Source organism: Anastrepha ludens, chromosome 6 (assembly GCF_028408465.1).
Source record: "Anastrepha ludens isolate Willacy chromosome 6, idAnaLude1.1, whole genome shotgun sequence".
NCBI lineage: Eukaryota > Metazoa > Arthropoda > Insecta > Diptera > Tephritidae > Anastrepha > Anastrepha ludens.
This window is the reverse complement of record NC_071502.1, coordinates 14,891,087-14,915,996: the sequence shown is the minus strand read 5'-3', so window position 1 is coordinate 14,915,996 and position 24,910 is coordinate 14,891,087. Positions and strand designations below refer to the sequence as shown.

General features: G+C 33.3%; 1 protein-coding gene across 4 annotated transcripts in view; it reads left to right on the top strand.

The window, feature by feature from the left end:
* Positions 1 to 7,531: 7,531 nt before the first annotated feature.
* Positions 7,532 to 24,910, top strand: part of LOC128868216 (myb-like protein I) — a 133,790-nt gene continuing 116,411 nt past the window's right edge. For 2 of the 4 annotated variants that reach the window (XM_054110046.1, XM_054110045.1), the window contains exon 1: positions 7,532 to 7,582. The gene's annotated coding sequence lies outside the window, so the exon portion shown is untranslated. The remainder of the gene's footprint in view (positions 7,583 to 24,910) is intronic. The other 2 variants (XM_054110049.1, XM_054110047.1) reach the window with 2 other exon arrangements.

Sequence of the window (24,910 nt, the reverse complement as noted above, 5' to 3'; positions counted from 1 at the left end):
AAAGAAGTTCCTAGCTAAGGCGTCAGAGGTCTTGTTACCCACGATACCCATGTCTACCGACATATGTAGTTCAGCCTGGATTTACAAGACTCGACTACCCCTGATGTGGTTCGGAGGCTGTCTAAGCCCATGATCGCAGCGTGACTGTCGCTGCAGACTCATATAGATCTGCCTCTCCATCTGTTTTGCACAACAAAGTTCATCGCTTTTTGAACAGCATACACCTCCGCTTGAAACATAGATGCATGCATTACAAGAGTAAAGTGCAGTTTTGTTCTGCTGGATTCCACGTAAACCCCAGAGCTTTGCCGGGCTCATTTTCCGAGTTTGGCACAACTGAGCCTCTGGCAGCACCACACTGTATCTCTTTTCAAGTACGATTCTTGATGGCCTAGAGTCAAGGGGCATGGAGAGAACCGTTGGATCGAAATCCATGCCTTCTCTGTTGTCCAGTGCCGTACAGAGGACATACCAATTCCCATTGTGATTCAGCCTGCAGATGGCCGTCAAGGTCTCTCCTTGGATGAAATATCAAGTGGTGGTAGACTAATCAGAACATCTAATGCCGAGCCTGAAGTAGTCGGAAAAGCAACAGATGGCCACAGTGCGTTGTAGTCTCGATAAGGTCCTCCTGACCCCCACGAGATAGAGTCTACTCATCCAAACAGCTGATGCATAGGACCTTGCTAGGAGAAAGACCCCACGTCTTCCCAAAGACACCCGTGCAATGCCAGAAAGCTGTCAGAGCTTTGGATGCCACACGTTGTCAAGCTTCCGCCTTTTGGTAAAGAGGACAATACCAGTTTTGGTGGGGCTTGTCAAACGTATACCCATAGGTTATTTTTATAATTATTGACCTTAAGAAGAGATTACAAATTTAAATCCTAGATTACAAAAATTAACAATAAAATTAAAATTACAGTAGTGATAAAAAGTAGTAGTAGAATAAATATTTCAAAAAATTTCGATTAGAAACTGTGGAATTTTGTAACTATGATTTATACGATTTTTGTATGAGAATTAACTATGAAATTGATATTTGAATAGGTGGAGCCAAGGAGCACCCATTGTATTTAGAGCTCTGCAAAGCGCGCAGATAGTCAAGGAGGAAAGCAGAAAAGTATCAGAGAAAGAGATAGGAAAGAACAGAGACAGAGACAAAGGTAGTTAGACCTGTGAGATTTTCCAGATTCTTTGGCAAATCTGAAAATATCCTCCAGTTTTAGAAAACGAATGTTACTCATTCTCACGACATCGGAACCCAAAACCCGTAGCCTTGCTCTAGCAATGGCTGAACACTCACAGAGAAAGTGCTCAGTGCTATCCGCCTCCTCCAAGCAAGACAGGCACATCGGGTCCTCAGTGGTTCCAATGGTGGTCATATGCTGACGCCATGGGTTGTGTCCTGTAAAAATACCGACCATCAACCCAATGTCTTTCTATCCAAGTTTTAGTAGAAAGTTTGACAGTTTTCTGTTCGGACTTGTCAGCAAACACTTTGCAGTTCTGCATCGTTCCAGTCTGGACCATCGTTCTTTATGCAGATTGCCTACATAATCGCTGATCCAATTCATGATTCCTGCGGAACTGATTCCGATTATTATCTCGGGCCCTTGTGGGGGAACCGCTGATCCACTGTTGGCCAATTCATCGGCAATTTCGTTTCCTTGAACACCGGAGTATTCTGGAACCCATATAAGTACAAGCCTGTTTTGTCTTGCGACAGAGTTAAGCTTCTTCTTACATTCTTGAACAATCTTTGAGGTTTGCTTCGCGTTCTTCAGGGCCTTCAGGGCAGCCTGACTGGCACTGAAAATAGAAGAATTAACTACAATTTCATAAAAATATTATTAAAATCCCGGAAATAAGTAAAAGGAAATAAATAAATAAATAATTAAATAAATGAGTAAATAAATAAAAATAAAAAAAGATTAGAAAAACTTAATAAATAATTAAATAAATAAATAAAAATATAAAATAAATAGTCCAGAATTGTCAATAAGTCCCTGCGTTTCAGTTATTTAATGCAGTGTGCTCATTGAATTCCACTAAGCAACAACTTGTGTTTCGATTCACTCAATTTCCTACTGGACTACCTTCGCTGAGCAGTTCTCTTGCGCTCACCAACACAGCCACCGCTCCATTTTCGCCGACCACTGCTGGCACTACCATAATTGTAGTTGTGGGTGTTGCTCTTGTTCTTGCTGCCCGATACATTTTTCTCACCAGCTCAAAAACAGCACTCAAACGAAAGCCACATGGCGGAGGAAGCATAAACTGAGGCAAAAGAGAAAGAAGGTGGCAGCAGCAAACACAAGCAAAAAAATAAAGAAAATAAGAAATAAAATAAACAAATAAGCATTCCAAATAAAGTAAAATAAATATGCTTATAGAAAAAAAAAATCAAAGAATTTTTATGCATTATTCTTGCATGCATTCACACGCATTTACACATACACAAACTGCATTCATACAGTTTTTTTCCTCTTTTGTACTTTTCTACTTTTTTAGGGCTGTTGCCTTCGTTGCTTTTTGTTTTTATTTGCTTCGTTTTTTTTGTTTTTTTATTTTATTTTTTTTGCTTTGACTTTTACAACGCGTAAGTGCAATGCCGACTCGCACACAGTTTCTTTCCTTTTGTTTATATTTACACTTGCTGTTGTTTCTGCTTTGTTGCTTCCATTCCTTTCAGCTGTTGCGCACAGAGCAGAGGAGCGGGCATGCGTGCGCACACATCACTTGGCTTGACTCATTGACTGACTGGCTGCCTAATGCGCGTGTGTAACTATTTGACTGTCGTTTGTGACTGCGCATGCGCGCCTGCACATTTGTGGAGTTCTTTCATATTTTATTTACATATAATTTGTTTTTTTTTTGTTCTTAATTCATTTGCTGACTGCTGTTATTGAGCGTGAATTGTGAGCGCGTGTGAGTTGGTGTGTGTGTGTAGGTATGTGCCTTTGCTTATATTTGCATTACGTGTTGCTACTTACTTACACTTGGGGATGTGTACATATGAAGGGTGCTGGTTGTTGCTGTTGGGGGTAAAGATGTGCACTATTATTTCATAGTTTATTAATAAAATAGCATAACATTTTTCATAGCGAGAAATTTTGTGAAATTTTCATTCTATGCTTCTTTCTGTTTCATATTTGCATGCAACGCCGTATTTGCAATCAAACTTGTGTGATCCCGGCTCCGGTATGGATAATACAAAAACCGCGAGGAAGGGCTGAAATTTATTAGAAGGATAGGATCGCAATAAAGTACAGTAGACCACATCGAAGGTCGCAGTGCACTATGGCTCAATAAAACTAACAACTATGTAAAGGATGGTTAAGTTTCAAAGGCCGGTGTTGATTTTGAATAAAATACAGTTTTTTTTAAGAAATTATTGTGATTTCTCCTTATTATGATAATATTGGTTATGTCAATTATGTTTGGAACAAAATATCGGCCAAATGGCCGCCGCGGCCTCGGCGGCACACCTCCAAAGACCACCAAATGCAAATAGTTCCTTATCTAAAGGGTGGTTAAGTTCCAAAGGCCGATGTTGATTTTGAATAAAATACAATTTTTTTCGAAAATTATTATCATTTCTCTTTATTATGATAATATTGGTATGGCTCAATTACGCATGGAGAAAAATATCGGCCAATTGGCTTCGGCCGCACACCTCCATCCGATGTGGTTCTACGCCGTTAATGTGCCGAATTATCTCATCCTTTAGCTCTTGAATTGTTGCTGGCTTATCGACGTACACCTTTTCTTTCAAATAACCCCAAAGAAAGAACTCCAACGGTGTTGTTGACGTTTAGGTGTGATTCACATTCAACATCGGCCGTTGAAACTTAACCACCCTTTAGTCTGGGCTAGACAGTTTAAGTAAATATTTCGGGAACTTCTAATTGAAAATTGAAATTAGAGCTCTGGAAAGAGGGTAGATAGTCAAGGAGGAAAGGAGAAAAGTGATAGAAGAGAAAAAGATAGGAAATAATAGAGATTCTTTGATAAATCTGTAAATATCCTGCAGTTTAAGAGAAAGAATATTATTAATTATTCTCGCGACATCGCAACCCAAAACTCGTAGCCTTGCTCTAGTAAAGGCAGGACACTCACAGAGAAAGTGCTTAGTGCCATCCGCCTCCTCCAAGCAAGACAGGCACATCGGGTCCTCAATGATTCCAATGGTGGTCACATGCTGATCCCATGGGTTGTGTCCTGTAATGATGTCGACCATCAACCGAATGTCTTTCCTTCCAAGTTTTAGTAGAATGTTTGATAGTTTTCTGTTCGGACTTGTCACAAAACACTTTGCAGTGCTGCAGCGTTCTAGACCGGACCATTGCTCTATATATGTAGATTGTCTACATAATCGCTGATCCAATTCATGATTCCTGCAGAACTGATTCCGATTATTGGCTCTGGCCCTTGTGGGGGCACCGCTGATCCACGGTTGGCCAATGCGTCGGCAATTTCGTTTTCTTGAACACCGGAACCGATATAAGTACAAGCCTGATATGTCTTGCGACAGAATTAAGCTTCTTCTTACATTCTTGAACAATCTTAAGGTTTGCTTCGCGTTCTCCAGTGCCTTCAGAGCAGCCTGACTGTCACTGAAAACTCCAATCTGTTTCCCGCTTCATCTCCTCTCGATTATCCATTCGGCTACTTTCAGGATGGCAAAAATGTCGGTTTGGAAAACAGTTGCCATTTCCCTTATTTCATTCTTGGACCCACCGGTAAAGAAAATATCTGTCAAACCTCCCTGAATGCATTGCTGACATCTGACATCAAATTTCCTTCCAAATGAAACTGTGGGTGTCAGGTGGTCTTTAGGTGCCAAAATCAGTGGATACTGCTCAGATAGCAACTTAAAGATTTCTCTGTGTCCTGAAGTTCCGTCTTCGTGCCAGAGACTATATTTATGCAGTCTACACAATGCTTTTATTGCTTTCTGTTGTATCTTAAGATCCAACGGGAACAAATCAAGCATAGCATTTAGAACATCGCCGGAACTTGTACTCATGGCACCCGTAATGCCTAAACATACACTTCTTTGCAGTCTGTATAGCTCCCGGTGAGCGGACTTAACCATGCTCCGTCGCCACCAGACCACAGAGGCGTAAGTGATGAGTGGTCTGATAAGTGCTGTGTATATCCATATCCTCTTAAAATACTAACTAACAGAAAATGCCATAAAAATATCTCGAAAACTATGCTTCACATGGACTTTTATGCTAATTTCTTTTTTCATTTTCAATTTATTTATTTATTTTAATTTATGCTAATTTCTTTTTTCAGTTTCAATTTATTTATTTATTTTATTTTACGCTAATTTTTTCTCAGCTTCATTTTATTTTTTTATTTTATTTTATGGTAATTCCTTTTTCCAGTTTTAATTTATTTAATTTTCTGTTCTTGATCTACAGGTCTCCAATTTTTTTCTTCACCACAAATCAGCCTTACATTCGCAAATATATACGCGTATTGGCCATGTATGTTTGTGTGTGTTTGAGTGCTTGAGTTCTCCCAGCATAAACAAGATTTGATAGTTTGCTACATTACTCAAGTCACACGACAAACCACTGGCTCGTGATTCACTTCAACGGCTCTCCATAAGTCGAGTACGCCGCATCAATGCGACTCAAGAGCGGCGATGTTGTTGCTTTCTTGCCGTATGCGCTAGTGAGTTTGGGAGTACCGCGTAGACATTTACATACATACGTATCTTCAGGTATTTTCTCCATTATCTCGCACACGCTCGCACACACACACACAGCTATCTATGTCACTTACCTGGCTTTGTGGCCGGCCACTCGCTACCAACTCAGCAGCACCACCTTTGCTGAATTTCTTAGGGCCCTTGGCCGGCAACTTACTCGCGCAACGTTCAGTCGTGTATCGTACACTTTGGTGTCTGAATCGTAATCGGAATCGGAATCGTTTGACGACGAGTTGCTCGCAAGTGTAAATCAACTTTTGATGTCTTTGTTTTTGTGTCTAATCAGTGAATGCGCATTCTGATTCGGTTTTGAAAAAAAATATATATATTTTCGGTTCGTGTAGTAAAGGTGTTTTGTGGTGCAAGCAGAAATCTGGCTTTCAAATTGTAAATAGCCGAAAAGTGAGCAACTTTTGGCTATCTTTGAGAGTTCCTTGCGAATTTTTTGCCAATCAGCCGCCGCTTACTTTTCTGCCAGGCTCTGTGCATTTTCTTTTTTAATGTTGTTGGTGGTGAAAAACACGTTTTTGCCCGAATTACACGCTCACCAACAAAACGCAGCTCTTCTGGTTATACCATAAAAGTATAGAAAATTTACTAAACTCGCTAGCAAACGTTACGCCTGAAAATCTGAAGTCTGTATGTGGTCCACGTTTTAATCGCATACTCGTATATCCACACATACGTATATACACCCATAAGAGTGTATTGGAATGTAAGTGTGCAAAGCCAGCGCTGTGTTTGTGGTGCAAACCAACACACATACACACACATGCATGCATGCATATCTTCACCGGTGTAATTACGCATGCCTATATGTGTGTGTGTGTAGATGTGTCGCTCTATTTGTGCATTTGTGTATTGGTGCTCTTGTGTGTGTTTTTGTGCTCTGCTCTTGCTGATCGAGTGTGAATTTTTCTTGGCTCGTTATTGTTATTCTTCGATATTAACGCAATCATCTCGTGTGTGTGTGCGCGCGCCTTCTTTTCCTTGCCGTTTCATCGTCGTTCGCTGAGCAAACTTGGCTGAGCGACTTGTTGCATATTGTTGCTGCTGCTGCTGCTGCCGCTGCTGTTGCTGCCTGATGGTCAAGCATCCACCGCAGCCAGGTCGGGTCGTTTGGCAAGCTATCGGCGCTCAACAGTTGCCGTTTCGGAGCGCGACGCTAAAGTACGCGAAAAGTTTATGCAGCGCATGTCAGTGCCACCAACATTTATAAGACAAGTTCAACACATTTTTTTGTTATTGGGCGAATTTTTTTTTGCTCTTGTGCAAGAATAAAACAAATAACCTGCAACAACAACCACAACAAAAGTTAGTGTGTAAAGTGGCTTAGAAGTGTACGGCGTAAACGTAGTGCGGCGCAATCTTTGCTCAACGCGAACTTAGTGAAGTGTGCGGTGGAAGTGAATAAACGCGAAAAGTACATACGTACATATGTGCATGCATACATACATACATACACCCATGCAATTGAACAAGTTGACGAAAAAAAAATGTGCAAGAAAAATTGTGTGCGAAAACAAAAGGTGCGATAAAGTGTTTGCCACAACGAAAAAAATAAATTGTCAAGCTCTATTTTTGAATACACAATAGAGAAATATGAAAACTAATTGGCGTGAAATTGAATGGAGAATATAAAAAAAAAAACATTAATTGAAAATGTTTAGGTGGTGCGCACTTTTTGAAGAAAATATAAAATATTTCAAGTGGTGTAAGAATTTCCAAAAAAGTGCACAAGAAAGTAGACGTTAATTGTAATTGTGAACAAAAAAAATAAAAAAACAGAAAAATCGAGGAAATAATTCCGAAAATTCGAAAGCAGAAAAACAGAATGCAAGATGTGCAGAATAAAAGGTAAAAATTAAGGAAGAAAAAGTTTTTTTTTTGTCATTTTAAAATATTTTATTAAATTAGCATTTTATATTTATTACAACAATAACAATTACAGCTGCATAGAGATTTACTTTAACACTTAGACAAATAAGTTTTACAGCCCTAAAACTTCTATCGGTTCAACGACCAAAGCAAAAAAAAAAATTAAGTTATTCGATGCTCTCTGTATTCAAAGTAAATTAACAAAAATCCTCAGCTTAATACCTTATTTGTTATATTCCTTAAACGTGTTTAAAAAAATATTTCAGTCGTGAAATGTGAATGAAATAAGCAAACAAAAAAAATTCTGTGTAATAAATAAATTTTGCTTTTGAAATCTATGTTTAGGCATGCAGATTTTTGTTAATACAGTTTGCTGTTGTTGTTGTGGTTGTTGTAGCAGCATAAATATTCCCCGTTCGTATACGAGGAATGCTGCTGAAGTGACAGTCCTTGGCCAGATATAAATCCGGGTGGTTCCGGTTACGTAGAACCGCTTGTCGCGGGAACGACAAAAAAAAAATCAAATCAGAATACATCTTGCTTGCTCTGGGTTGGTTGGTTGGTTTAAGTGGTGATTCGTCCAGAATCCCACCAACGCTTCAGCACCATTTTCTAGCCATACCCTCGCTATCAACTTGTTTAATGGTTACTTACAGCGCGACTATATCCAGTCTGTGCGGTTCAGGAACCTTATCAGGTTGTTGCCATCTAAGCCAGACAGTTGTTCGAGACTCTCGAAAAGCAGTTGGCCCAGGGTTAACATTTTGTCCTTCCACAGGGCAGGACATTCACAGAGGAAATGGAAGTTTATTTTCTTTTTCTCCGGTTGTTTGTTTGCTGCCCTAAAAAGTAAAAAAAAAAAAAATTATAAGAAAATATTAGTTAGGGCAAACAGAAATTCATTATTTTTGCGGTAGATGGCTGTAGTGATCGATATCTCGTAAACTCGTAAAGTATCGATCAAACAATTTATTTATTTACAAATTGTATGCTCGTTGTCGAGGTGACATTTCATACCAAAAACATTATTTTGCTGTTTTTTAGTTGTGCCATTCAATTATGAATTACAGGGTGTTATGCAACGTAGGGTGCCACAAGAGAGTAAAGATTAGAATACTCTCGGACAGCCAATCAGTTCTAAAAGTTTTAGATAGCTATACAGGTACCTACAACTCAAAAACTCTCTTAGAATGCCACAAGGCACTCAATAACCTGGCATCCAAAAACAATGTCTCATTAATTTGGGTACCAGGACACGAAGGATATGACGGCAACGAAAAGGCAGACTTTCAAGCCAAAAAAGGGGCAGATGTAAATTTCATCGGACCTAGTTCCATGTTTGGATTTAACAAAAACAGCCTAGAACAAAAAGTAAAAACTGGGCCATAACTCTAATAAATCAGCACTGGAACAACGTAGAGGGTCTTAGACACTCCAAAAAGTTCTTAAGTTTAAATGCTAAAAGAGCTAACATGGCCCTCACGTTAAACAAAAAGAGCATTCGCACTCTCACAGGCCCCCTCACGGGTCACTTCACCTGCCACAAACACTTACATAAATTAGGCATAACTAACACCAGCACCTGCAGATTTTGCTGCGAAGATGAGGAGTCTATAGAACATCTCATCATCGAATGTCCGGGGTTGACGCATAGAAGGAAACAGTTTTTAAACAAATTCATGCTTATAGATGAAGACCTTCAATCACTCCCTCAGAAGGAGCTGGTACAATTCATAAGCCTACTTAACAGTCAATAGACAGTGCTAAAGGCCCATACCTTAACCCTTTACTACCATTACAGGGTGTTAGCAATGGAAGTCAACAAAAAGGAAATTCGCTACATTTTATTGTTTTTCTTTGACAAAGGCAAAAATGCGTAAATGCAAGCCAGGCCTCTGAAATGAATGTTTTTTATGGTGCCGACCCCGTAGCAACTAATTAAGTGCAAATTTGGTTTCGTTGATTCCATTCAGGCATTTTTGACAGAGTTTTGTTGGAACGTGTTCTCGTTTATTCGATCAAACAGGAAGTGAAAAAATGTGTGATTCAGTGAATTGAAATAATTGACATTTAGTCTGTGTAATATAGGTGATGCCAGATTTGTGATATTATATATTATCCATTTGAACAAAGAAAATGTCGAAAATGTCGCTAAAATCACAGAAATAATCGGAGTTGACCGGCATGTTAGGACTCGTAGCATCGCCCAGGAACTAAAGATCGTTCATAAAACCATTTTAAATCATTTGTGCAAAAAGTATGGATTTCTTTGCTCCAAATTAATATTAAAAATGTGTAAAATGTAATTGAATAAATATCTTAATTTTAGCATTTAATAACTTGAAGCAAGTTTTAATCGACAAAGAAAACTAATAAAAGTTATAAATTTTCTAAAAAAATTAGAAGTTGCAATACAAAATTTTGCTTTTAAGATCTAATTTTTTATGGTAAGCTTTTCGTTGCTCCAATTTTTCAATTGAATATTTATTAAAAATTATAATAAAAGAAAATTAAAAAGTGGCAAAAAAATATTTTGATTCTAAAATTTACTTTTTGTGATAAACTTTTCTTGCATTTACATATTTGGTTTTTTTTTGTTTTTAATAAAATAAATGTGTATGTGTTAAATGTTCTAGTTATTTTTTAAGAATCTTTCCTATCCAAAAATTAAAATAAAAAGTGCTGAAGATGCAAATTTTTCGTTTTTTGATTTTTCTTTGTTCACTCCTCTCGGGAGCATAGGGCCCTGACAAAACTTGTTTGGCATTTGCTTCGTTAATCTAAATATCTAGCAAAACAAATTTAAGATGCATTAAAAAATTTGCAATAAAAATCTACAATTTCAACTAAATCTGTCAATAAATTTTGCTGCCCGAAAAATGAAATCAAACAACAACAAAGAAATTATTAAAAGTATTGATATGCAATTAAGTTAATACAAGAAATTTTACAGAGTTTAATTTTGTGAGTGTTTGCTTTAAAATTAAATTACTTTTGATGTCACAAATTTTTCAATTTGATTGAACCCATAACTAAAGTAATAAAAATAAAAAAAAATGTTCATTAAATAAAAGACAATTAAAATTTATTATTGAAAAATTTGAAAAATTCAAAAGGAGGAAAGGCAAATATAATGAAAAACTTCTATTAATTTTAGTTTCAATTAAAAAAAAATTCATGAAATTGTCTTTTGCAAACAGAGAAACGAAAAGACCATAAAGAAACGATTAAAATATCGTACTATAAAAAATTTAGTAATAAATATAAATAAGTAAATAAATATAAAAATAAAAAACCAACTTAAAAGTTACTAATAGAAAATTAAAAAAATACAAATCAAGTTCAATCAATGTAACAAAAAAATGTCTAAATTTTAAGGTAAATAAAAAAAAAATTCATTCAATCCATAATAAATGAAATGAATAAATAAAAATAAAAATAAAAATAACTTAAAATTTACTAAAACAATAATACAAAAAAAAAAATTAAAATATAATGAAAAAAATACATAAACTTTAAGGTAAAGTAAATTATAAGAAAGAAAAAATAAGCAAATGACTAAAATATTGTATTATTAAAAAATTAATAATAAATTTAAAAAAAAATAAAATAAAAAAGAAACTTAAAATTTACTAATTGAAATTTAAAATAATACAAAAAAAAGTTAAAATATAATGAAAAAATATGTAAATTTTAAGATAAATAAAATAAATCATTACACTTTCTTTTTCAAACAAAAAAAGAAAAATCATTAAGAAATTATTAAAATATTTTACCATAAAGAATAATAAAAAAAAAACAAATTAAAAATTAATAAATTAATAATCTAAACTTTATGGTAAATGTATAGTCGTTTTTTTAATTTTCTTTTTGAAAAAGAGAAATGAAAGGTCAATAAACAAATTATAAAAAAGGTGCAATGTGATATAATAATAAACTTAAATTAATTAAATAAATATTATACATTTTAAAGTAAATCAAAAGAAATTTCACTAAATTGTTTTCCCCCAAACGGGAAGTAAATAAACAAATGATTAAAATCTTGTATTATAAAAAATTTAATATATATATTGTATATAATTGGCGCGCCCACCCTTTCTGTTTGTTCTGTTGTGTTCTGTTTGGCGGAACTCCTCCTCTTATTTGTAGTGTACGCCGTGGAACCACAACAAATAGGGGACCGTACAGTTTTAAGCCGAATCAGAACTAGAGACATTTTTTTTTTTTGATGAAGGGCTTTTCCATGGCAGAAATACACTCGGAGGTTTGCTATCGAATGCCAATGGGCGACCGCTATTAGAAAAACCTTTTTCTTTAATTTTTTTGTTTCACCGAGATTCGAACCTACATTCTCTCTGAATTCCGATAAAAAAAAGAAATATATTAATAAGCTATATTAATTAAATTAATACCAAAACTTTTTGAAGTAATACCAAACAAATTTTTTAGGTTTTCCACATGATTTGAACTGTTTTAGATTTGGAGGTCAATATTTATTTTCCATATTTTTATTTGGTGAGCTCAAGGCCGATTTAACACTAAAACAACAAATTCAATTATTGCTTTTACTTATTGGTCGATAGTTCGACCGCAATTGGAAGTCATTTTCTAGAACTCAAGAAAAAAAGTTTGGTGTCGAAAGGGTTAAAGTAAACTTTAAACACGTTTTTTTGAAAAAAATTATTTGAGATCAAAACAAAAAAAAATTGAGGTCGCAAGTATTAAAGTTAACTTTAAACATGTTTTTTTTAAATTATTTGAGATCGAAACAAAAAAAAATTGGGGTCGAAAGCGTTAAAACAAACTTTAAATACGTTTGTTTGAAAAAAACTACATTTTGAGATCAAAACAAACAAAAAATTGGTGTCGAAAGGGTTAAAGTAAACTGTAAAAAAGTTTTTGAGAAAAAATTATTTAAGATCAAAGCAAAAAAACTTTGGCGTCGAATGGGTTAAAGTAAACTTTAAACACGTTTTTTGAAAAAAATTATATGAGATCAAAACAAAAAAAATTTGGGTCGAAGGGTTTAAAGTATACTTTAAACAAGTTTTTTTGAAAAAATTATTAGAGATCAAAACAAAAAAACTTTGGTGTCGAAAGGGTTAAAGTAAACTTTAAACATGTTTTTTTGAATAAATGTAAATTTTGAAGGCATAAAAATATTATGAAAAAATATATAGAATTTAATTTAAAACTTAATTTATAAAATCTGGCACCCTTTTTGGGATGTTTTCATTGCAGAACTTAAAAAAAATTGGAGAAAAGAAATATTTTAATAAAAACTTATTGAGCAATTCAATGATAATCTGAGCTTTGCTGCCATGGGGGTGGTAGACAGCCCGATATGACTATGTCCTGTGTTGAGAATGACGGCACTGCAGAGTATTTTCTCTGTAGCTGTCCGGCGTTTTCCAGAATCAGTCCTAGGATATTGGGTTCATACTCTTCCTCTTCCGGATTTATTAAGATTCATCAATGAATCCAACAGATTTGTGAAAGAGTGACCCCAAACTAATTTTTCCGTCTTACCACCCACATTTCATCTTTCCTATCTCTCTTTTATTTCTACTGAAATCTATCCGCGCGTAGTACAATGGTCTCCGGACTGAGTGCTTGGACTTATCCAACACCCCACAAATCTAGTCTAATCTAATCTAATCTGAGGTTTAGAATTTGTGTTCATAGTTTGGTTTTTTTATACTTAAGTTCCAACTTAGTAATTAAACTTTTATTATAAATTCAATTTATTTGCGTATTATTTTTTAAGCATTTATTTTGAACTGTTAAATACTTTACTGTTAAATACTAACTTATTTAAGTAAAATTTTCATTGCTTCAAAAGTGGCAAATAATTACTTTAACAGCTCAAAATAAATACTTGAAAACCAATACGCAAATAAAGTAAATTTACAATAATTCAAAGGTACCTGCATTCGTACCGGCACGCAGAAAAAACACAATAAGTGCAACATCAGCAACTGTAACTGCCATACCGCTTCGTTAAGCAAACGTGCCAACAAAAAGGGAATTCCATTCTCCAGCTACCTAATGTTTTACTTACAAGCAATTTGCCTCTCTTGTTTACTGTTGTCATGTATTTCCCACTTACACGTGGCTTTGTTTTGTTGCATCGCTGTATTTGCATGCAAATTCTTGAAATACTCCGCTCTGGAAGTAACGTATTATGAAATTTGAAATGTGAAAAGCAAATGCATTACTACACGAAAAGTATGCGACGAGTTGAGTTCGGCTCGTATTTTATGTTATATAATTGGATTGAGAAAATAATAAGGAATTAAAATGAAAAAGAAATACTTTTCTTTTTTCGAGGCAAGAAAAAACCAAATTTATTTAGTTTCTAAATTATTTTAGCAAAGTTATTTGTGTAATTAATAATTTAGAAGCGTAGAAGACAGATGCAGCAAGGTTAGGCACTCTCATTTTTTTAGTATCTCATGATGGAGCAACTTTTGTTGTATGAAGTTAGAAATGGCGCAGATATAATGCGCAAATTGAGACTTTAGCAGAGAAAATATTAAATGAGTGTACGAAATGCATTATTTTCGCGGTAGATGGCTGTAGTGATCGATATCTCGAAAAGTATCTAACAAACAATTTGAAGTTTATGCTCGTTGTTAAGGTGATATTTCACACTCTCTTTTGCAATTTTTATGTTTGTTCTATTCAGTTGCGAGTCACAGGGCGTTCTCTACACAGGGTGTTAACAATGGAAGTCAACAAAGAGAAAATTTGGTACATTTTCCAGTTTTTCTGTGTTTTTCTTTGATAAAGGCGAAAATGCAAGCCAGGCCTCTGAAATGAATGAGGTTTATGGTGCTGATATTGATTACATTGAAATAATCGAAGTTGACCGGCATCTTAATTGACATAGTATCGCCCTGAAGCTATAGTTCGACCATAGAACAGTTTTAAACCATTTGCGCTAAAATTTTGGGCAAAAATAATTAAAGAGAGAAAGAGAGAAAGAGCTACCCAGGTAGCAGAAGGAGTTGACATCTTCGATCTGCTGATTATTTGTTGCGAAAAAGTTGTTATTCGTTGCGTTGATTCGTAGTGTTTTGGTCTTATTAATATTTATTTTGAGGCCATAGCAGGCTACAACTCTTGCAAGGCGTTGAATTCTTGCGACCGTGCCAGTGAAGTTAAGCGTAAGCAGACAGAAAGAAATGGAAATAAAAAATGGAATGGTGTAATAAAACCATTAAAGTTAAAAAGCAAACATTTTACTGTGATAATAAATAAAGCATTCAAAAATTGGTAAAAAAAGTTAAAAATAAATAATAAAATAATGAGATTAAATAAGATTTCAATTAATGTTTAAATTCGATATTAAAAAAAAAACTCCACCAAAAAAAATAGAAATAATAACAATAAAATTAAAAATATGTAATATAGTTTTGGGCATAAAGTGAACAGACGATTCTGGTGTGCTGGTGCCCTCAATCGTCGCAAAACGCCGTCCTTTCATGAGTCTCTTCAATCTTGGGAACAGAAAAAAGTCGCAGGAGGCTAAATATGGTGAGTACTGAGTTAAAGGTGTTGTTTTTGGCCAAATAATCTCTCACAAGCGAAGATGAGTGAGCAAAAGCCGGGCATTTTTTCCATAATACTGGGCATTTTTTCATATTGCTACACGCAAACGGCGCTTATCTTCAAGGTAATGCTACTTCTTTGCCATACAACCTTGAGGTAACCACTCCTGATGCACTACGCCATGGTAATCGAAGAAAACAGTGAGCAAAACATTGACATTTGATCGAACTTGGCATGCTTTTTTGGTCTTGGCTCTACTGGACTCTTCCATTGGGACGATTGGGCTTTGGCTTTGATGCCATAACCCATGAATCGTCACTAGTTATGGCACTTTTAAGCAAATCTGGATCATCGTTAACGCCTTTCAACAATTCCTGAGCGATGCTTATGCGAAGTTGATTTTGGTCAAAAATCAGAAATTTTGAAACGCTGCCACACGCTTCATGCCCAAAATTTCCGAAAAGAAGCAAAAGGATTCTGCAGATAGCTTAGCTATATTAATGACTAGTTTTCTATCTGTTTTTATTTTTTACGAAAATTAGTAAAAAACCGTGTAACTCGAAAAGAGTGTAACTTGAGGGAATATCGCATTTTTTCCGTGCAACTCGAAAATCGTGCATCAAGCACTGTGCATCTCGAGCGATAGCTGTACGCGTATCGATGTTTTTTAGTCTCGGGAAAACTATTATTCCAAAGCTCATTGGGCTCAAGTACCCCGTTTTCGTGCATACCAATCAAATCACAGTTCCTGTCACTCTAACGTGCCACCCTAATTTCAGAAAATTAAAGCTCTCAGAAATCATTAAACTCGGGCTAAGAAAGTTTTTCGATTTGAAGATAAAAATAGTGAAAAAAAAATTTTTTATATACTTCAAATGGTATAGCTGGCCTAAAAAATTGCCAATTTTATAGTTCTTTTAATACCTTATGAGTTCAGGCGGTAATGTGTTTTCTTGTGAAACACCATAAGAAATGTTAATACAACGTTTTTTTAGTGCATACATTTTTTTAAACTTCGTGGAAGTGATTTAAATGGAGCAACTTAAAAATATTTTCTTGAGAACTGAGTAGTAGGCCTAATAAGTACATGCAGTCATTGCAATTTTTTGTGTGAACTTCGGCCTTTGTAAGAGATTTTTAGTTTCATTTACACGTTTCACTCTAGAAGAATTTCATACAAACAAAGTAGTACGTTGCGAAAAGAATGGGGGAACCTTATTCTTATAACATAAAAAGCATAAAACCAACAAATATGAAAAAAGAGCGCAATAAATATTATAATTATGGATAGTGAAAAACAATAGCAATAAGAGAAGCATAAAAGCACAGTAACAAGTGGCGCTGCTGTCAGCTTTACCAGCAGAGAGCAACTGCGCTCACCTCTACTTCACTAGTCAGCCTTTCGAGTCGCTCGAATGCGCCAATTGAAATGCAGAGCTTCACCTAATGGCGGCTTGTGGAGTCGAAGGTTGTTGTTTGTGGTCTTCGCTTTTCTAATACTTTACGAATGTTCTCAGCTGCATTCTCATCGCTTGTATTTTATCAACCTCAAAGAAGAGCAATGAAAGAATTAGATAAAAAAGAAATTCTTATTTGCACAAATTCCTTCTTTTCTTTTGGCCAACAGCAGTTGTTTGCTTTCTTCGCTGTTTTCCACTGATTACAACTTGAATGCCATTTGAGTGTATAAACTTTGATTTTCTTTTGCCGCATTCTTGTAGATACATACATACATACATACATATGTATATGTGTATGTGTAACTATTTTGCAATGCAGGGATGTGTTTTCTATTTACTTTAGTTGTGTTTGTAATTGTTTGCTTTAATGCAATTTAATTTGCTCTTACTTTGGTTTCGTGTGATTTTTCGCACAATTTTTTTATATATTTTTTTTACGAAAACTTTTATGTTTTTTTTTCTTTTCTTACTTCCTTTCCCTATTTCGCGTGGCAATTATTTTGCCCAACAGAGGCAATGCGCTCCCATGTGTTGGAATGTAGTGTTTTTTGGTTGCATGTTGCAAGCATATTTTGTGCTTTTGTGCTATTTTTAACGCGAAAGATCACACCAAAAATAATAGACAACACAAAATTGCAAAAATGAAAACACAAAACTAAGCAAAGAGAACTCAAAAAATGGTAAAAATTGACAAAACGTAAACAAAGTGCATTGAACACAACTTGCCAGCTGTCGCACTGACACAAAAATAACGGCTATAAAATGTAATTAGCGTGGACAGAAAATTAGTGCAAAATTGTAGAAACCATTTTCGAAAATTAACGTCAACTTCTAAGTATAGAAAACATTCAAGGCATAAAAATGCACAAAATGCTACGAGCTGCGAAAAATATAAATTGGAATATGAAAAAAGTGGAAAATTGTGTGAGGCGGCATGAAAATTTTGCGCTCACCGCTTTTATTAGAAATATCAAAATAGTGAAGCAATCAAAAGTGCGAACCAAAACTAGTACAAAATGTGTAGTAGACGTGGCAAAAAAAGTGCTTTCAAGCAAGTTGTGCAAGTGCAAGCCGTTGAAGACGAAATATCGGAAAGTAAATGTAGGAGTAGGCGCAATTAAAGTAAGTGGTTAAGTTTCAAAGGCCGGTATTGATTTTGAATAAAATACAATTTTTTTAAGAAATTATTGTCATTTCTCTTTATTATGGTATAGCTCAATTACGAACGGAGCAAAATATCGGCCAAATGGCCGCCGCGGCCTCAGCGGCACACCTCCAAAAACCACCAAATGCAAATAGTTCCATATCTATTTACTTTTCGCAAGTGACCTTTATTTACATTTTATTTCTGAAACAACGAATTTGTCTGCAATTGTTATTTTGCGATTGTGAGGCCGCATGTTTTGTTACTCCTCAACTAACGGAGTAGTGTTGCGAACCGATAATTATAATTTGTTATTGAAACAGAAGCTCACACTGATGAAGCAGACTACGGTTAAGATGTGAGCAACAGAAGAAAATGATTTGATCGAAGGCCGCTGAGTTTTGGCGAAGAATGTTTGTGAGCGTGGCTTAGAAAATCCATCTACTGATCGCTGATGGGCGACATGCGAGGCGAAGCAATAGCATTTTCTAAAAGTTTACTACAATCGCTTCAGGAGGAAATTCTATTTATAGGTATTTATATGCGACACGTTGCCATACACATGCGTTTAGTCTAGCCATCATTTAATGAATTGAAAAATCACTATTCCTGATATTGCTGATATTTACTCTTACGGGCAAAATGTGTAAAACAGTAGTAATACAAAATACAATAAAATAAAACAGAACACAAAATAAAGGATATATAATAGAAAATAAAATATAAGATAATGCAATAAAGTAATAGGAAACAAAATATACAAAATATAATATTATGTAATCAAAAAAAAAAAAAAAAACTATATATATATAAAAAGTAAAAAAATAAAAAAACCTTTCTTAAATAATATGAACCAAAATACAAATAAATATTATGAAACTTTATTAAATAACAAAATTAAATTAAAAACAAAAAAACAAAACATAAAGTAAAATAAAAATATTAAAACAAAAAATTAGAATAAAATAAAAATGTAATAAATTAAAATGACTGGCGGCCGCCGTAGCCGAATGGGTTGGTGCGTGACTACCATTCGGAATTCGCAAAAGAGAACGTCGATTCGAATCTCGGTGAAACATCAAAATTAAGAAAACCATTTTTCTAATAGAGGTCTCCCTCGGCAGGCAATGGCAAACCTCCGAGTGTATTTCTGCCATGAAAAAGCTGCTCATAAAAATATCTGCCGTTCGGAGTCGGCTTGAAACTTTAGGTCCCTCCATTTGTGAAACAACATCAAGACGCACACCACAAATAGGAGGAAGAGCTCGGCCAAACACCCAAAAAGTGTGTACGCGCCAATTATATATATATATATAAATTAAAATGAAAGTTAATAAAAGTAATAAAACATAATTTTAGTAAACAATTTAGAACCGAATTAAATAGTAAAATGTAACGCAATTAAATGCAATATAGTTATAGTAAAATCAATAGAATGAATTAAAAATTAACTAAATTAAAAATAAATAAATAAAATAAAATAAAATAAAATAAAATAAAATAAAATAAAATAAAATAAAATAAAACGAAAACGTAACAAAAGGAAAGGAAAAAAATAAAATAAAATTTCGCATAATATTGCATAGTAAAGAAAAATAAAAAAATAGGTGAAATGAATAAAATTAAATAATAAAATAAAATTAAATAAAAAATAAAAGTAAAATAAAGTAACATAAAATCAGAAAAAAAAATGAAATTACTTATAATACATTACATTAAAAACAAAAAAAAAAAAATCGTATAAAATAAGTCGCAATAAAAGAAAATAAAATATAATATTGCATAATAAAAAAAAAGTTGAAATAATTAAAAAAAAAATATAAAAAAGCAAAAGATATATTAAATAAAATAACATGAAACTGAATTAGATAAACAAAATAAAAGTAAATGAAACGAAAAAAATATAATATTGAATAATAAAATTAAAAACAAATTTTAATTATAAAAAAAACTATATAAAACCAAACCATCAAGTTAAAAATAAAATTGAAAAGTTGTATAAAATAAAGTACAATGAAACTGAATTAAATGAATAAATTATAACAAAATAAAATTAAATTAAATTGAATGAATAAAAAAAAAATGAAATATTGTATAATAAAATTCAAATCAAAAACTGTTTAAATATTAAAAACAAAATACAGAAAAAAAATATATCAACCCAAGCAATCAAATTATAAAAATATATACAATAAAATACAATTAAATAACATGAAACTGAATTAATTAAATAAAATATAAAAACAAAAAATTATAATATAATAAAATGAATTGAGTCAAAAAAAATTAAATACGATATTGTATAATAAAATTAAAAAAAAAAATGTTTAAATAATTAAAACAAAATAAATAATATTGAAAATATAAAAAATGTTATTAAATAAAATAGCATGAAACTGAGTTAGATAAAAAAAAAAATTAAAAAACAAAAAAAGGTAAAAAGTATAACATTGTATAAAAAAATTAAAAAAAAATTTTAGCTATAAAAAGTATATAAAAAACAAAACCATTAAATTGAAAATAAAATGGAATGAAGGAAAAAAAAGAAATTAAATATTGAATAATAAAATTCAAATCAAAAAATTTTTAAATAATATAAAAAAAGTTATAAAAGAAAAAAAATTGGCAGTAATGTAAAATAAACGTTTTGGCAGTAATATTGTTTTCAAAACGGGTCCATGTCAAGCTTTTTTCCTTTTTGTGACCTCTTATTTGGGGTTTATATAGTACTTTCATTTGTTGCAAATTCGTATCAGCTCTAAAAGCTCGTAAAAACTCTAAATTATTGGATCACGCACTAATTTCACTTGGATCCCCTTTTGGATCCGCTTTTGTCCACTCAATGCTGATGCCATACGGCTATACACAAGTTCTCTAAGGCAACATTTTCTACTGGGCTAAAATATGCAGAACACATTTAAATGCCTACACATAAATGCATACATACTACATACAAAAACGTGGGAATGTATGTGTGAGCGTTGTGCTCATCCATTCACAAAATCAAAGTATTTGGTTTAGTGTGACAAATCATGACGAAAACAATTTCACGCTTTAATGTTCTTTTGAGCAGATGAAAAGTGCAGACATACTCGCACGTACATACATACGTACGTATGTATACACATATGGATCAACAAATGCAAATGTGGCAGAAATATAATGCTTCAAAGGTTTTTGTAGCATTCACAAGTGTGTGTGTATGTATATAGATTTAACATATATGTTTGAGCATTCGTTCTAGCCCTCACGAAACTATTTTACCTTGGCTCTTTGCTTTCAACATTATTTGACACTCTAATCCAATGCAGCTTTTGAAAACATGGAATGATTTAGATGAGTGATTCATTTTAGTACCCCTTAAAGTTCAAAGAGTGCTAAAATAGTTTTTATGAAATGGAATTCGAATTAGAATTACAAATTAGATTCAGTTTCTAAGAGAAATTGGCAACGGCAATCATGTGATACGAGGCATAACTGTTAAAAATTGATGCCGATGCTGCTTTAGAAGAAGAACGCACCGTTGCACCCAACGATAGTCAAAATTGCTTAGAATTCAACATTCGACAGACCTCATTAAAGAGGCGAGAAAAGACGAGAACTTCCTTTACAATCACGCAAAATAGTGTATCGAAGCCAGAGGTGACTATTTTGAATAAATACACTCGAAGTTATCAGAGCAAAGCTCCTGTCGTTTTTATTTGAGCTCAGTCTTGTTTATTTTAGACTTCACCTTGTATTCTATTTGTAGCCGAGACGTGAACCGAAGCGAAGTTTTTACGAGTGTTTGATCCATACGGCAAGCCGAAACAATTTGTATGAAGATTCAATATTTATTTCGACCAATTTTTAAAGGCAAATTTTCACCACTTTTTTATTTTTTCTAACCAACTGAGAATATCATATTTAAAGATCAAAAGAAATAGGGAAGAATGAGACAAAATAAAAAAAGAAAAATCATTGATACATCTTCTTCTTCGTCTTTCATAGCGTTACAACGCGGGGTGCGTCAAAGCTTCCTTCAAAATGCTCCTCCAACGCGGTCTATCTTGCGTAGTTATATATTCCCAGCTTCTTAAGATCGTATTCCACTGCGTCTATCCAACGGTTCCTCGGTCTGCCTTTGACCTTCACGCCCATTAGCTTACCTGTCAAGGCTTTCTTCACGGTACAGTCAGCAGGCATACGGATCACATGACCTAGCCATCTTATGCGCTGCGCTTTAACAAAACGCACAGCTGTCTCGTTCTGAGTTAGATCGTTCAGTTCAGAGTTCAATCAGATTTTATAGGTGCCATCATCCATTCTTATTGGGCCAAAGATCTTTCTTAAAATTTTTCTTTCCATGCGAGCAATCTGAGTACAATCATCAACCTTAAGAGTCCATACCTCACAACCATATCGCACCCTAAATACAAAAGGGTCACAACTCAAAATTTTCCACACTCGAGCTTGACTTGTTTACAGTAGTACAGAAAACAAACTATGTGACATATCACGCTGAAATTTGCCATGTAAGCTTATAACAATCCTACCAAAAAACAAAAAATTTATTTTTGCCATATGTCATCCGCGGACCGTTTTATTGATAACGTCTCGTTCATATTTGAGCAGAAGTTACATTTTGAGTTGTGAGCCTTTTGTATTTAGGGTGCGATATGTTAGGATTGGTCGAATAAGAGTCTTATACATAATGAACTTTATAGCTTTAGACAAATGTTGGGACTTGAACAAGTTAAGGTGGGCGTAATATGCTTTGTTGGCGGCGTTGATGCGATCCCTGGCGGCGGAAGTTGAATCACCGCTACATGCGAACATAACTCCTAGGTACTTAAAATGCTGCACTGCTTCAAAAGTATAGGCTCCCACAGGCAGACCGCCTCGATTTCAACATTTATTTGGTTCTGCCCTCGTTTACAAAAAGGCCAATATCGTTCGCAATTTTGTTAATTTTTAAGAAAATTTCTTTTAAGTCATTCCTATTTCTTGAGAGAATAGGATTGATACATAAAATGAAATAATTTGATAAATAAAAAGCAGCTTTCAAGTAATGTTGATGTTTAGAACTTTTGAAAGAACTACGCCGACAAAAAAATATATGAGTTGGCTCAAATTACTATATTTTTTGGTGTAACAGCAACCCAGATTTCTATGGAGCGCGCATTTTCCGCACTAAAATTCACTCTCTGGAATATGCGAGGAAATATTGGCGAGCAGTTGCTAATAGATATTTTGCTTATCAATCTCAAGAAAATTGTAAATATATTTGTTTTTATCAAATAGTAATTTCTATACTACATTTTGACGTATGACATAAATTACATACACTTTTTTACCTTATAAAAAGTTAGTACTGAATTTAAATAAGCCTAAGCACATAAGCACACACACACATACACAATAATCTTTCTTTTAATTAAGCACTCAAAATTCAGTGAAAAAAAGGAATTTCAGCTGCAGCTTTTCATATAAAATTGACACCGATGCCGTGCGATAAGCATTCCGTAGCCCAACGGCCTCTGGCTGAGTAACTGTAGGCTGACTGGGCTGACTGCTGATAAGATTAGGTAGATACGGTTGGGGAAAAAGCGAGCAAAGCACAATTAAAGTAATAACAATTCAAGTAGAAGGAAAATATGTATGACAAATATGACTTGCAACTGACAATTAAATGTGCAAACAAACAGTTTTAAAAATAAACAAAACCGCTGATAGACGCAATGGAGTAGAGACAGTTGTGGGGGTGATGGTGATTAAGCACTAAAGGCCTACTCGCGCAAAGCTAAAGGTATTCGTGCGAGTGTACATACCTACATATGAGTTACAAAAATATTATAAGCACGAATGTGTGCATGTATGTATGGGTGTTTGTATGCATTTTTTAATGTGTGTGCATACGTGTGCTTGTGTACACCAGGCGGTAATTATATTCAAGTGCGATACTCGAGGGTACATTTGTTTTAAGTGTTTCTATTGTTGTTGGTGTCATTTAACTGCGACAAGGTCGCGTCTACTTTAAGTAAGTTTGTTTTCAGTCGTAAGCATTTCTAATGTGGTTTTTTCACTCTTTAGCTAAGAAAAGTGGGCTGCATTTGTCAATGTTTGCGCAGTATTGTTGTGAAGGAAAAAGTAACAAAAAGTTGTTTAGGAAATATGGATAAAAACTGGAAACAATGGATAAAACTTGAACAAAATATTAATTTTTTATTTTTTTTAATTTGAAAATGTTTTTTTAAGTTTGCTTAATATTAATCTTTAGATTTGAGAAAAGAATTAAATTAAAAAAGTTGAAAGTTGTTTTATTATATAATTACTTAAATATTAATATTTAAGCAAAAACACATTTAATTATAAAATATATACCTCAGTTTTTTTATAGTTCATTATTTCTGCTTTATTCTTTTTACAAATTAAATGAATTCTTTACAAATAACTTTTTTTTTAAGTTTAGTTGAATATAAAAAATCGGATTTAGTGAAGTTTTTTATAGTTTACTAATTTTTCTTTATTATTTTTTATTAAATGAAATTAATTTTCTCTTAAATGAATTTTTTTTAGCGTAAGTTGAATATAAAAAATCGAGCTTAATGAACAAAAATTTAAGAGAAGAACCCAAATATTATTTCATATTTTATTAAATTAAATAATTTTCTCTTAAATGAATTTTTTTTAGTGTAAGTTGAATATAAATAATCGAATTTAGTCAAGTTTTCTATAGTTTATTATTTTTGCTTTATTATCTTTTCTTAAATTACTCTAATTTTCTCTTAAATAATTTTTTTTATTTTAAGTTGAATATAAAAAATCAATTAAGTGAGGTTTTTTATAGTTTATTTTTTTTTGCTTATTTATTTTTTATTAAATTAAATTAATTAATAAATTTCTCTTAAATTAAATGTTTTTTACTGTGAGTTGAATATAAAAAATCGAATTTAGTGAATAAAAATTTAAGAGAAGAACCCAAATATTATTATAATTTCATGCTTAAATTTTCTGCATATTAATTCTTAAATTTGTGAAAAAATTTACATAAAAAAATGAAAAGTTGGAAAAGAGCTACTTAAATACTAATTTTTAAAATTAAAATTTTTAAATATAAAATAGTTGTAATTCATTATTTTATATTTATTTATTTACTTTTTATTTTAT